The sequence below is a fragment of the Penaeus chinensis genome, chromosome 42, assembly GCF_019202785.1.
Source record: "Penaeus chinensis breed Huanghai No. 1 chromosome 42, ASM1920278v2, whole genome shotgun sequence".
NCBI classification, from domain to species: domain Eukaryota; kingdom Metazoa; phylum Arthropoda; class Malacostraca; order Decapoda; family Penaeidae; genus Penaeus; species Penaeus chinensis.
The window spans coordinates 12,496,274-12,508,773 of record NC_061860.1 but is presented as its reverse complement, the minus strand read 5'-3'; the positions used below and the strand labels follow the sequence as shown (position 1 = coordinate 12,508,773).

At 36.0% G+C, this 12,500-nt stretch overlaps 6 non-coding genes across 6 annotated transcripts; all 6 read left to right on the top strand.

Annotated features, from left to right (window-relative positions):
- Window positions 1–1,433: 1,433 nt before the first annotated feature.
- Trnar-ccu lies at window positions 1,434–1,506 on the top strand. Its single transcript has one exon. It is a non-coding gene; the product is annotated as a tRNA-Arg (tRNA).
- Window positions 1,507–3,735: 2,229 nt separating this feature from the next.
- On the top strand, window positions 3,736–3,808 carry Trnar-ccu. Its single transcript has one exon. It is a non-coding gene; the product is annotated as a tRNA-Arg (tRNA).
- A 4,613-nt stretch (window positions 3,809–8,421) lies between these two features.
- On the top strand, window positions 8,422–8,494 carry Trnar-ccu. The gene has a single exon. It is a non-coding gene; the product is annotated as a tRNA-Arg (tRNA).
- A 1,354-nt stretch (window positions 8,495–9,848) lies between these two features.
- Trnar-ccu lies at window positions 9,849–9,921 on the top strand. Its single transcript has one exon. It is a non-coding gene; the product is annotated as a tRNA-Arg (tRNA).
- A 932-nt stretch (window positions 9,922–10,853) lies between these two features.
- On the top strand, window positions 10,854–10,926 carry Trnar-ccu. Its single transcript has one exon. It is a non-coding gene; the product is annotated as a tRNA-Arg (tRNA).
- Window positions 10,927–12,387: 1,461 nt separating this feature from the next.
- Trnar-ccu lies at window positions 12,388–12,460 on the top strand. Its single transcript has one exon. It is a non-coding gene; the product is annotated as a tRNA-Arg (tRNA).
- Window positions 12,461–12,500: the final 40 nt, after the last annotated feature.

Here is a 12,500-nt window from a genome sequence, read left to right as displayed (position 1 = left end):
ATATATATATATAAACATGGTAAAAAAAACACAATGCGAAAACGAGATTTATTGAAAGTGAGACTACAGTTTCGAAATCCACCTGGATTCCATCTTCAGGTTTGAAGAGGAAAAGGAGGAGGGGATGTAACACGGGGTAAGTGAGGACAGACGATGGGAAATCGAGGGAGGTCAGATCAGGTCAGTGGATCGGGCGGACTATGCGCAGGATGGCCGGCATAAGGGAAAAGGCGGAGGAGGTAGGGATCGAGGAGACTATCTGCAGGAGCAAAGCTGTTCAAATTAAATTAGCAGCAGCTTTATTAAGAATGATTCCACCAGTCTGCGGACGTGGCCATCAACGGAAGGAAAGGGAAGACAATTCGCGCCGCTGACCAGTCCATCTGATGGCCTGGTCCCACTGATGGCAAAAGAGGGCGTTGTTGTTGTGTCCTCTGGATACAGCCTACTTATGTTGAGACAAACGCTTACTGAGACTAGCGCCTGTCTCGCCAAAGTACTGCTCATCACAGGAGACACAAAGAACAGCATAGGTGCCCACCTTCGAGTTAGATGGAGGACTTGTGTGGAACAGGTTGCGACAGAGAGTTCACCTGGTGAAAAATCTACCTGAGAGGGTGAGGAGGGCGACGGAGAGAATGGATCTCCTTAGTGTAGGGCAGGTGAGGAGTCTCTTTAGGAGAGGAGTCGTTGTAGAAGGTACACCGTGACCTGGATAACGGAAGGAAAGACAATTCGCTTCCCATATCCTCCGCCTTCTCCCTTATGCCGGCCACCCTCCGACCTGATCTGACCTCCCTTCACTTCCGTTCGTCTGTCCTCACTTGCTCCGTGTTACCGCGTTGCCTCTCCTCTCTCTCTTTTATACCCCCTCCTCTCCTTTTCCTCTTCAAACCTGAAGATGGAATCAAGTTGGATTTCGAAACTGTAGTCTCACTTTCAATAAAACTCGTTTTTGCATTGTGTTTTTTTCTACCATAGTATCACAACACGGAAGAGTGTTTTACCATTCACACACACACATATATATATATATATATATATATATATATATATATATATATATATTTATATATATATGTACATCTATACGTAACTATTGTACAACATGATAAGCAATATGATATTTTTTATGTTCTCGTCGGTAAAAGTAAATATTTGTGTAGAAAAAGAATACTACACACAGTCTGAAATAATCCTTTCTGTGGGCTATCATAGCTTTATGTAAGTAAAACATATGGACGTAACGTTATAGAAGAAATACAAGAGAACAATTATTTTTTTCCAATACACATTTAACAATGCAAAAGTTTATCATTTGCCACTAATAAAATTACAATCAACTTCTGTTTTATTTTATCGTTATCAACACGGTACTGTGTTTTCGTTCGTTGTATTGGCTGTCCAGGGAGATATTTTCGATTATGTTAGTTGCCTCTGTGGCCCAATGGATAAGGCATTGGCCTCCTAAGCCAAGGATTGCGGGTTCGAGTCCCGCCAGAGGTTGAGGCGTAATAGAATTTTAGTCGAAAGCAAAATGCAGCAAAGTGAATTCATGGTTTCTGTTCGGTGTCTCAGGCTGGCTTGCTCCTTGGGTTTCTGGCTCGGATCGCTGCCAACCCATGAAGGAACGGTGTGGCATTGTCGAGAGTAATTGTGATGTTATAAAGTAATATACGGTATCCTAGTATTGCATGATCTAAATTTTATAAATGTATATATATATTGTTTTATTGTTAAGGCAGCACATTGTTCTGAAGATAAATATCATTGGTATAGTGAAAAACAAAAATACAGTATGTACTCACACATATATGTAAATATACAGATATCCACAAGCACACACACACACACACACACACACACATATATATATATATATTATATATATATATATTATATAGATGTGTGTGCGCGCGCGCACACTATGTATAAAAAACACAATATAAGTAACGATGAACGAATGCAAATCATGTTAAACTTTATGTATATTCCCCTACTTCGCCAACTAACAACAGAGAATAGAGTTCCACATCACATGGGGAAAACTGTAGCTAATTTACGTTATCTTGCGCCTTTCGTATTACCGGGGCAACTTTGAATGCCCTGTTATGTTTTTCAAACGCCCATGCTCGGCTTGGCCTCTTTTCATTCTGCACCTTGCAGTGCAACAACATTAATCATGAGGAACCGACAATAACGAGTGTTTTGTTTAAATCATTATAAATGTTTAATGGGTAATTGGTGCTTGGCTAGGATTTGTATAAACAAAAAAAAGGCTGACTGAAGTCATCGTATGCGCGATGCGAATTAGTTCGACTTATTTCTGCCACTGAATTGATATAATCCATAACTTCTCGTGTACAATTACACATAAAGCTAAAGCAGCGGGGAAGCCTACTGAAACCCAATATCCATTGTTCGTCTGTGCCGTAAGGTCAATCATATTTTGATTCTCATTTTCTTTAACATTAGCATCCGAACTGTGCATCCGCGTGTGTGTGTGTGTGTGTGTGTGTGTGTGTGTGTGTGTGTGTGTGTGTGTGTGTGTGTGTGTGTACACGTATATATATGTATATGTACACGTATATATATATATATATATACATATTGGTATACCTATAGCTATGTACTTATACCTGTTTATAACCATACTTATATCTAGATTTATACCCACCTTTCTTTCTCTCTCTCTCTCTGTATATATATATATATATATATATATATATATATACATAGAACACACACGCACACACTCAAACAAACAAGTATATGTATGCATATATGCACATATCTATGTATATATGTGTATGTATACATATCCACGTATTTTTGTATGTATGTATATGAATTTATATGGACAAAGCTATGTGTATATATCATATATAGCTAGTATACATATTCATAGACACATACATCTATCTGAAACTATATTCACATCATTATCTATATCTATATCCACACACACATAATATAAATATATATATATACATATATATGTATATTCACATGTGCGATAAGAGGAAACATTGTATAGAGTGTGTTATCTAAGAGGCGAGGTCGAATATTAGATAATTTGCTAATGTTTAAATGCGTGCTTATTACGTGCGTGTTTATGCGGACGCTGGTATGCTAATGTTGAGTTTTCTTTCGTCGTTAATCAAGTGATGATAAAGAATGGACAATATAAATAATATATACCAAATTACCAACTAAATAGCTACCAATTCATCTGTTTATGTATTTCATAATCACAAGATGAAAGAATTGCGTACTTAATAACATTTGCCTCCCCCCCCCCCCAAGAAAAAGAAAAAAAACAAGCATTAAACGCAAATCAACATCTGCTATACTGTTTTCTCACTTTGAGGTTTCGTCAACAGGAAAACCTTCAAAAGCCAAACCCCGACCACATATCTAAAACCAACTTTCTTAATGTATTTTAACCATTAAAATGCGGAATTGGGCAATAAGAAACATGTATCTTTATTCTAGATTTATTACTTGATGAAGGTAGTAGAGACAATTAGTCCATTTCGGAATCCCTTCACAGAAAGACAGTGGTTTCTGCAATTAATACTTATCGATGCGAAATTATATCGTGTCCCGCTGATATAAGTATACATTGCACTTCCGTTGTGACTGCTTAATTTTATTGGTGTTAAGACGCTATTGTGCTTGTATTTCGCCTATTCAGACTGTCAGCTTAGATGAGAGATTTTATTTGTTACAGACGCCTCTGTGGCCCAATGGATAAGGCATTGGCCTCCTAAGCCAAGGATTGCGGGTTCGAGTCCCGCCAGAGGTTGAGGCGAAATAAAATTTTAGTTTAAAGCAAAATACAGCAAATGGCGTTTTGGTTTCTATTCGGTGTCTCAGGTTGGCTTGCTCCATGTGTTTCTGGCTCGGATCGCTGCCAACTCCTGATGTAACGGTGTGGCACTGGCAAGAGTAACTGTGAATTATCATAAATAATCATATTAGACTTCATAAGTTGCTTTGTTCAGTGGAAGTAGCGCATAGGGTTGGGCACATATGACTTTACCTTGAGGTGATACCATGCCACTTGATTCTTGAAAGACTAACATTTCTAAAGTTAGAAGAAGAGCTGGTGTAGATTGTTCCAAACCACCAACTTTCTTCTTAAAACGCTTTATTTCCACTACCTGAAAATTATTTAGTCCCTCTAACAATGCACTGATTTAGTGTTTTCAGGAATGTCGCATATCGCACGCAGTCTCTCTTGTCTGGTGACGAAACTTTGAGTATCAGGCTACCATTTCTTTGTGGGGTGATCCGAAGATTATGTTGAGATGCTTCAACTTCAAAAACGTCACACCATCTATGGTCTTTACTGTGTATTTATTATATGAGATACTTTCATATTTACTAGGTAAAGTTTCCTCAATGGATTGTGGACTTTTCTTCTTACCTGGTCTTACAATTTCCAGTGTTGCCCTTTAGAAGTAGGAAAGGTACAAAAGCGACATGAGATGTTCCAGAGGGGTTGGCCAGGGGATTACATAGGTCGTCATGGAAAGTGTTCTTTGTAAATTTGTAGAAATCATAAGAATTAGAATTCTTTTCATCACCCCCCCCCCCCCACCTCACCCACCAAAGAGTACAAGGGGAAGCCGATTGACTTGACCGGGCCTTGATTAAGCCACCCATCTAACTAAAATAGAGGACCAAAGAGGTGTGTTGCTAGTTGCAGGGTGCAGCATGCATCATCGCTCAACCTCCAGAACTCCTGTCTCCTAGTAATACAGGACGCCACACCTGGCAAACACACAACGGTATGAACCAGGGGTGGGTGCACCATTTCCTTTCATAGGCCTTGGTGCACCAGGGAGCCATTATGTCTCGTTCCTCACTGGTGACCCCTCCAGGTATGGGCAGCCCTCTGACCCGTCCCACCAGGTCATTGGGACCTTAAATCTTTGTCACCGATCCAGAGAATTGCAATGATCGTTGACCAGTAATCTCTTTTATCTTTTAGATCATCTCTGGTATTGAAACTGAAATTCATAATTTCATCAAATTTCTCTTGCAACCACTTCTTTGGCTTTCTTACATTTTTTTGTTTTTTTGTTTTGTTTTATTGCACGGTGTTTTGTTTTGATAATTGGCGCTTGGCTTGTGTGTGTACATATATGTGTGTATATATATATATATATATATATATATATATATATAAACATATATACATACATATATATACATATATATCTATACAAAGGCGAAAAGTTATATAGTTTTTTAAAACAAAATAAAGAAACAACTGTTGAAACAGGAATCCCTTTCACTCATTTACGTGTACTTGGAGTAGTGTAAACGAGGCAAATGAGATGGATAACTATTCGGACTATCGAGGCTTAATACCAAATTCTTGTCTGTTAATGCTTGCTTGTCAGCATGGATGAAAGTTGCCTCGGGCTTCGTTATTAAAAGAAATGAACAGAGGTAATACGACATGCAAAAAAGAAAAAAAAAAAAAGAAATGCGTGATACACAAAATGTGCGAAACTAATGTGAGAGTTCGGCGATGACCCTGGCAGACGTACGGAGAAAAGAAGGGTGAAATAAAAGCAAGAAGGTAGACAAAATGGGATAATTCGTGTGATAAGTGGTGAAGCAAAGAAAATATGAGAGGCAAAGAAAATGGAATGTGTGAAAAGGAATAATAACAGTAAAAAGTAACAACCTAGAGTATACGAATGACCCCTTGCCTTCCCCCCCCCCTCTCTCTCTCTCTCTCTCTCTCTCTCTCTCTCTCTCTCTCTCTCTCTCTCTCTCTCTCTCTCTCTCTCTCTCTCTCTCTCTCTCTCTCTCTCTCTCTCTCAGGGATTTCGAGTGCTGCTCAAATTCGCCACCGTAGCTCGCAAGACCGACAGGAACGCCCCGGGTTTTTCGCAAGCTCAGAGAAAGCCTTTCACTGCCTCCGTTAAGAGCGGGGGTCCCCCGTCTACCCTCGCGATAGAGCCACGCTCCTTATCAGCATAATTTAATGAAAAGAATATTGACAGAACAAAATAGAACGGAACGTCACAAGCACGAAACCCTACTTTAATCGGCGTTTTGATTTTTAAGTACGAATTACGGGTTTTATGTATTCCATACGAAAAATTAACCAAAACTTTTTTTTACCCTTATTATTCTGACAGCAAAAAAAGGAATAAAAGATATAGAGATTCTGAACGTTATCGTTACTAATTACTAATGATTACTCTCTCATATATCTCTGTGTGTGTGTGTGTGTGTGTGCGCGCGTGTGTTCATACTTTTATTTTTTACATATATATATTAAGTATATATATGTATATGTATGTGTATAGGTGTATGTGTGCGCGCGCGCGTGCGTGTCCACATATATATATATATATATATATATATATATATATATATAAAGAGAGAGAAAGACATAGATATATGTGTGTTTGTTTATATATATGCATATGCATGAATGTATGTTTATATATACATACAGACAGTGTAATAAGATAAATTCTTGATTGTATACGTTGTAGAGCTTATAAACCGAGTTCCAATATTAAATAATATACCAACATGTAAATCGGTGTATATCATGTACGTGAGTTTGCGGTCAAATCTGCTCTAATGTTTGGTTTCCAGTTGTTATTGAACATATGTTGATGAAGGAGGAAAATATGTATTCAATATATTAACTCTCACTATCTTCTAATTAAGCTGCCCAATCTCTTCCTAATTACACATGAGAATAGTTTGGCAAAATCTGATTCGTATGTCAACGAAAACTTAATGAGAGATAGGAACAATATAAAGAATTACAATTTTAGCCAAGATAGTCCTTCCAAACTAACAGAAATGCAAGCTTGAGAGGTATACACTAAACACAGTATTGCAACATATGTTTTCTCATGCCGAGGTTTCGTCAGCAGCGTAAACCTTCAAAAGCCAGACCTCGTCCTCACTACCTTTAGAATCTCATATTTTGTTCATGCATTTTAACCTTTAAAGAGCGGATTGGGCAATGTGAGACGCAAAACTCTATTGTGGATTTCTTACTTGTTCTGAAGAAGGCAGTAAGGCAATGGAGAATATCCCGCTCGTCGGTAAAAATATTTACGTAGAACTGTATTGATATAATGAATAACTTCTGGTTTATATTTCTTCATCTATTCATTCATCGTAAAGTTAAAGCAGCGTGGAATCTTATTGAAGACCAGTATCCAGTGTTCGTCTGAGCCATAGAAAGATTCTCAGTTTCGTTAACATTAACAACATAATTGTGCGTGTGTGCGTGCGAGCGTGCATATGTATATGTATGTATGTATATATATGTATATATATGCAGATAAATACACATATATATGCAGATATATAAAAACAAATATATAAATATGAATGCATGTGTATATATATATATAGCTATATATTTATATATGTCTATAAATACACCTATATATCTATCTACCTTCTTTTTTTTTCTCTCTCTATATATATATATATAAAATACACACATACACATCTATGCATATATACATATGTATATATAAAAACATACATACATGTATATGTATATGAATTGCTATGAACATAACTCTCTATATATATTATATTTAGCTAGAATTTTATACATGAGTATACATTTACGTATTAAGGTATGTATCTTTATATATACATACGGTGTGATAAGAGTAAACATTTATTGAACAGATTGTGGTACCAAACAGACGAGGTCGAATATTAGATAATTTATTAACTTTGTCATTAATCATACGATGATAATGAAAGGACACTTATATATGAAATTTTTTTAATGACACACTAAATAGTTGCCAATTTGGCTGTTTATGCATTTCATAATCACAAGATACGTGAATATTTCGGCAATTATTTATTTGTATCGCAAATGATTGAAAGATAAGAAAAAATAAAGAATTACGTACTTAGATTTCTCTTCTGTAATAAAGAAATACAAGCAGAAGATTTTTACATTAAACAGAACTAAACAACTGTTATGCTGTTTTCTCATTTCGCGGTGTCGTCAAAAGGACAAACTTTTAAAAACCCAACCACGACAAATTTAAAACCTCCTACTTTCTAAGTAAATTTTTACTCAACTTTAAACGCGCAACTTTATTCTAGATGTGTTTCTTGTCGAATGAAAGTACTAGAGACTATCTCTTCACAGAAAGACATTTTTTTTTTTTTTTTTTTTTTAATGAACACTTCACTTACCGATACAAATATATATCGTGTCCCGCTGATAAAATTATACATTGACACAATAGAAATTATCAAAATATCGTATTCAATTTATGTTGTGATTGTTTCATTTTATTGCTATAATACGCTATTGTTCTTGTGTTGTCGTTCGTTTCATTATTCTTTTTTTCAGACAGTCAATTTAGATGAAAGATTTTATTATCAGCAGACGCCTCTGTGGCCCAATGGATAAGGCATTGGCCTCCTAAGCCAAGGATTGCGGGTTCGAGTCCCGCCAGAGGTTGAAGGGAATTACTATTTTAGTTGAAAGCATGCTACAACAAATAACATTTTTGGCTTGGTTTCAGAGTCTCAGGTTGGCTTGCTCCATGTGTCTCTGGTCTGTATCGTTGCCAACCCTTCAGGGAACGCTGTGGCACTCACGAGAGTAATGCCCTGATGAAGCAGCAAATGCGAAAAGGCTTTCGGCATATTCGTGTGTTTTCCTGTACTTCGAAATTGTATTTTTGTTGCTAAATTTTGTGAATATATATATATATATATATATATATATATATATATTATAAAGGCAGCACATAGTTCTGAAAATATATATACATCTTTACAAGGAAAAACACATATATAAACATTGATATTTTTATACTTATAAATGTGCGTATATAGGAAAAACAATATGAGCAACGATGTACAAGTGTTAAAGTTTATGCTTATTCCCCTACTTCGGTATACTCATTACAATTAACAAAAAGGTAGATAGTTCTAATAACGTTAAAAAAAACAGACTAAATGTAGCTAATTCGGTTTCATGAATTTTTTTGTCCATAACACTTTTAAAGAATTAACATAGCATTCATAAATTTGTTTTTCAGTCTAGAGACAGAATATTAATTATGCGTCTTTTATATTCTTCCAATGACCTGTTGTTTACCAAACCAGCTCTGCATAGCCTCGTGTGCATATGTATATACTTATGTGTGTGTATATATACATACATATATGTATAATATATATAAGATTTACATATATATAGATAGATATTGATATATAATACATAATGTATAATATATACAATATATAATACACATATATATAGGCATACATATGAATATGTATATATATATATGTATTATATATATACATATATACACATGTATGTATGTATGTTTACATATATATAGGTAAATACATACATGTGTATGTATTAATATGTACATAGTTATGGATACACACACATCTATATGTGACTATTGTACAATACGATAAGCATGACTTTTCTAGATTTGTTACTTGAACTGAAAAAGGCAATAGAGAAAATCCGTCCCTCTCGTCGGTAAAAGTCAATATTTATGTAGAAAAGGAATATTATACTCAGTCTGAAACATCCTTTCTGTAGGCGCTCATAGCTTTATATAAGTAAACACATCAGTCCCACACGGGCGTAATATTATAGAAAAGGAATAGAAAGACATTTTTTTTTTCAATAAACATTTATCACTACAAGCGTTTATCATTTGTCACTGATAAAATTACATATTGAGGCCGTGTTATTCCACTTCTTTTATATTATCGGTATCAACACGCTACTGAGTTTTCGCTCGTGCCTCGTTGTCTTAGCTGTCTAGTGAATTATAATAGTTGCCTCTGTGGCCCAATGGATAAGGCATTGGCCTCCTAAGCCAAGGATTGCGGGTTCGAGTCCCGCCAGAGGTTGAGGCGAAATAGAATTATAAATATGCAACCACATTAATCACGAGGGGGTGACAAAGCGTGGGTCTGACCATAACGAGTATTTCGTTTAAATCTGTATAAATGTTTAATGGGTGATTGGTGCTTGGCTAGGATTTATAACTATGGAGGAGGCTGACTGAAGGCATTGTATGCGCGATGCAAATTTCTTCGACTCATTTCTGAGTCGAACTGAATTAATTTAATGTATAAATTCTTGTTTATATTCACTCATTTATGTATTCATCGTAAAGTACAAGCAGCGTGGAATCTTACTGAAGCCTAAAATCCAGTGTTCGTCTGAGCAAGAAGGTCATAATATTTTGATTCTTATTTCCAAGTTTTCATTCGTACTTTAACGGAAAATTATTGAGATTATTGCGAAAATATAAAGAATTATGTTGTTACCTAGATTGTTTCTTCCTACTTAAGAAATACAGACTTGAGAGATATCTATTAAACAAAGTCATCCAGCAAGAACTGAGCAACTGTTATACTGTTTTGTCATTCTGAAGTTTCGTCATTAGGATAGACCTTCAAAGGCCAAACCTCGACCACACGTAATTTGTCACTTGTTCAGATGGAGGTAGAGATCACCAATGCCTTTCAATGGTAAAAGTAAATCGTTGGATAGAAAAGAATTATATTCAGTCTGAAATATCATTACTGTAGGTATTCGTTGTTATATGAAATTAAACATGCTATTCCATGTGGGTGTAACAATGAAGAGATGCAGAAAGACAATGGTTTATCGAACTATACGTTGCCACAAGAGGCTGCTGATAAAATTACATATTCCTCCTATAGAAACCATGGTATTCAACCTCTGCTTTATTTTATGGTTATCAACACGCTACTGTGTTTTCGTTCGTGCCTCGTACTGGCTGTCCAGAAAGTATTTTTAAATGATGTTAGTTGCCTCTGTGGCCCAATGGATAAGGCATTGGCCTCCTAAGCCAAGGATTGCGGGTTCGAGTCCCGCCAGAGGTTGAGGCGAAATAGAATTTTAGTTGAAAGAAAAAATATAGCAAATAGCGTTTTTGGTTTCAATTCGGTGTCTCAGGTTGGCTTGCTCCATGTGTTTCTGGCTCAGATCGTTGCCAACCCTTTAAAAAACGGTGTGGCATTGTCGAGAGTAATTGTGTTGTAAAGAAATATTATACAGGACTTCATATATATCTTCGTTCATTAAGGGAAAGTGATATAGATTAATGCATCTTAGTATCGCATTATCTAAATTCTGTAGATTTTTTTTTATCATTTAGGTAGAACATTCTTTTAAAGATAAATATTTGTATATATAATGAAAAACAAATCTACAGTATGTATGCATATATGTAAATATATAGATAGTTATCCACACATATATTTGTATGTGTTATTTTTTAGGGGTTATTTGTGTGTGCGTGCGTGTGCGCGCGCGTAGTATGTATTTGAAAAAAATATAACTCCATGTATATTCCCCCATTTCGTCATTATAACTAACAATAGAGAAGACAGTTCCAGATCACTTGAAAAAAGTTTAGCTAATTTACGTTTGTTTGCGCGTATTCCAACGTTTCCTGTTTTGTCACTTGGCCTCTTTTCATTCTGTACCTTGCAAAGCAACATCATTAATCACGAGGGGGCGGCGAAGCGTGGGTCCGACCATAACGAGTATTTCGTTTAAATCTGTATAAATGTTTAATGGGTGATTGGTGCTTGGCTAGGATTTATAACAAAAGAGGAGGCTGACTGAAGGTATTGTATGTGCGATACGAGTCGAACTGAATTAATATAATGAATAAATCGTTTATATCCATGCATTTATTTTTCCATCGTAAAGTGAAAGCAGCGTGGAATCTTACTGAAGCCCAATATCCAGTGTTTGAGCAATAAGGTCATCATATTTAGATTCTCATTTTCTTTACCATTTGTGTGCGTACGTGCGGGGATATACGTGTGTGTGTGAGTGTGTGTGTGTGTGTGTGTGTCTGTGTGTGTGTGTGTGTGTGTGTGTGTGTGTGTGTGTGTGTGTGTGTGTGTGTGTGTGTGTGTGTGTGTGTGTGTGTGTGTGTGTGTGTGTAGGTAGGTATAGCTATAACTGCAGCTATATATACCTGTCCATAACTACACTCTATATCCACCTTTCTCTCTCTCTCTCTACACACACACATCCATATATATATATATATATATATATATATATATATATATACAAATATACATTAATTTTGTGTAGCTTTAATTATCAACTATTAACTAATCTAGTTGCTTATTATATTCATAATCATATGTGAAAACTGTAGGTATTCGTTGTTTTATGAAACTAAACATGCTATTCCATGCGGGTGTAACATTAATGAAGAGATGCAGAAAGACAATGGTTTATCGAATTATACATTGTCACAACAGGCTGTTTTGCCTGTCCAGACAGTTATTTTCGAGGAAACATTTCCTGTCATACCAGACGCCTCTGTGGCCCAATGGATAAGGCATTGGCCTCCTAAGCCAAGGATTGCGGGTTCAAGTCCCGCCAGAGGTTGAAACGTAATTAGATTTTAGCTGAAAGCATGCTACAGCAA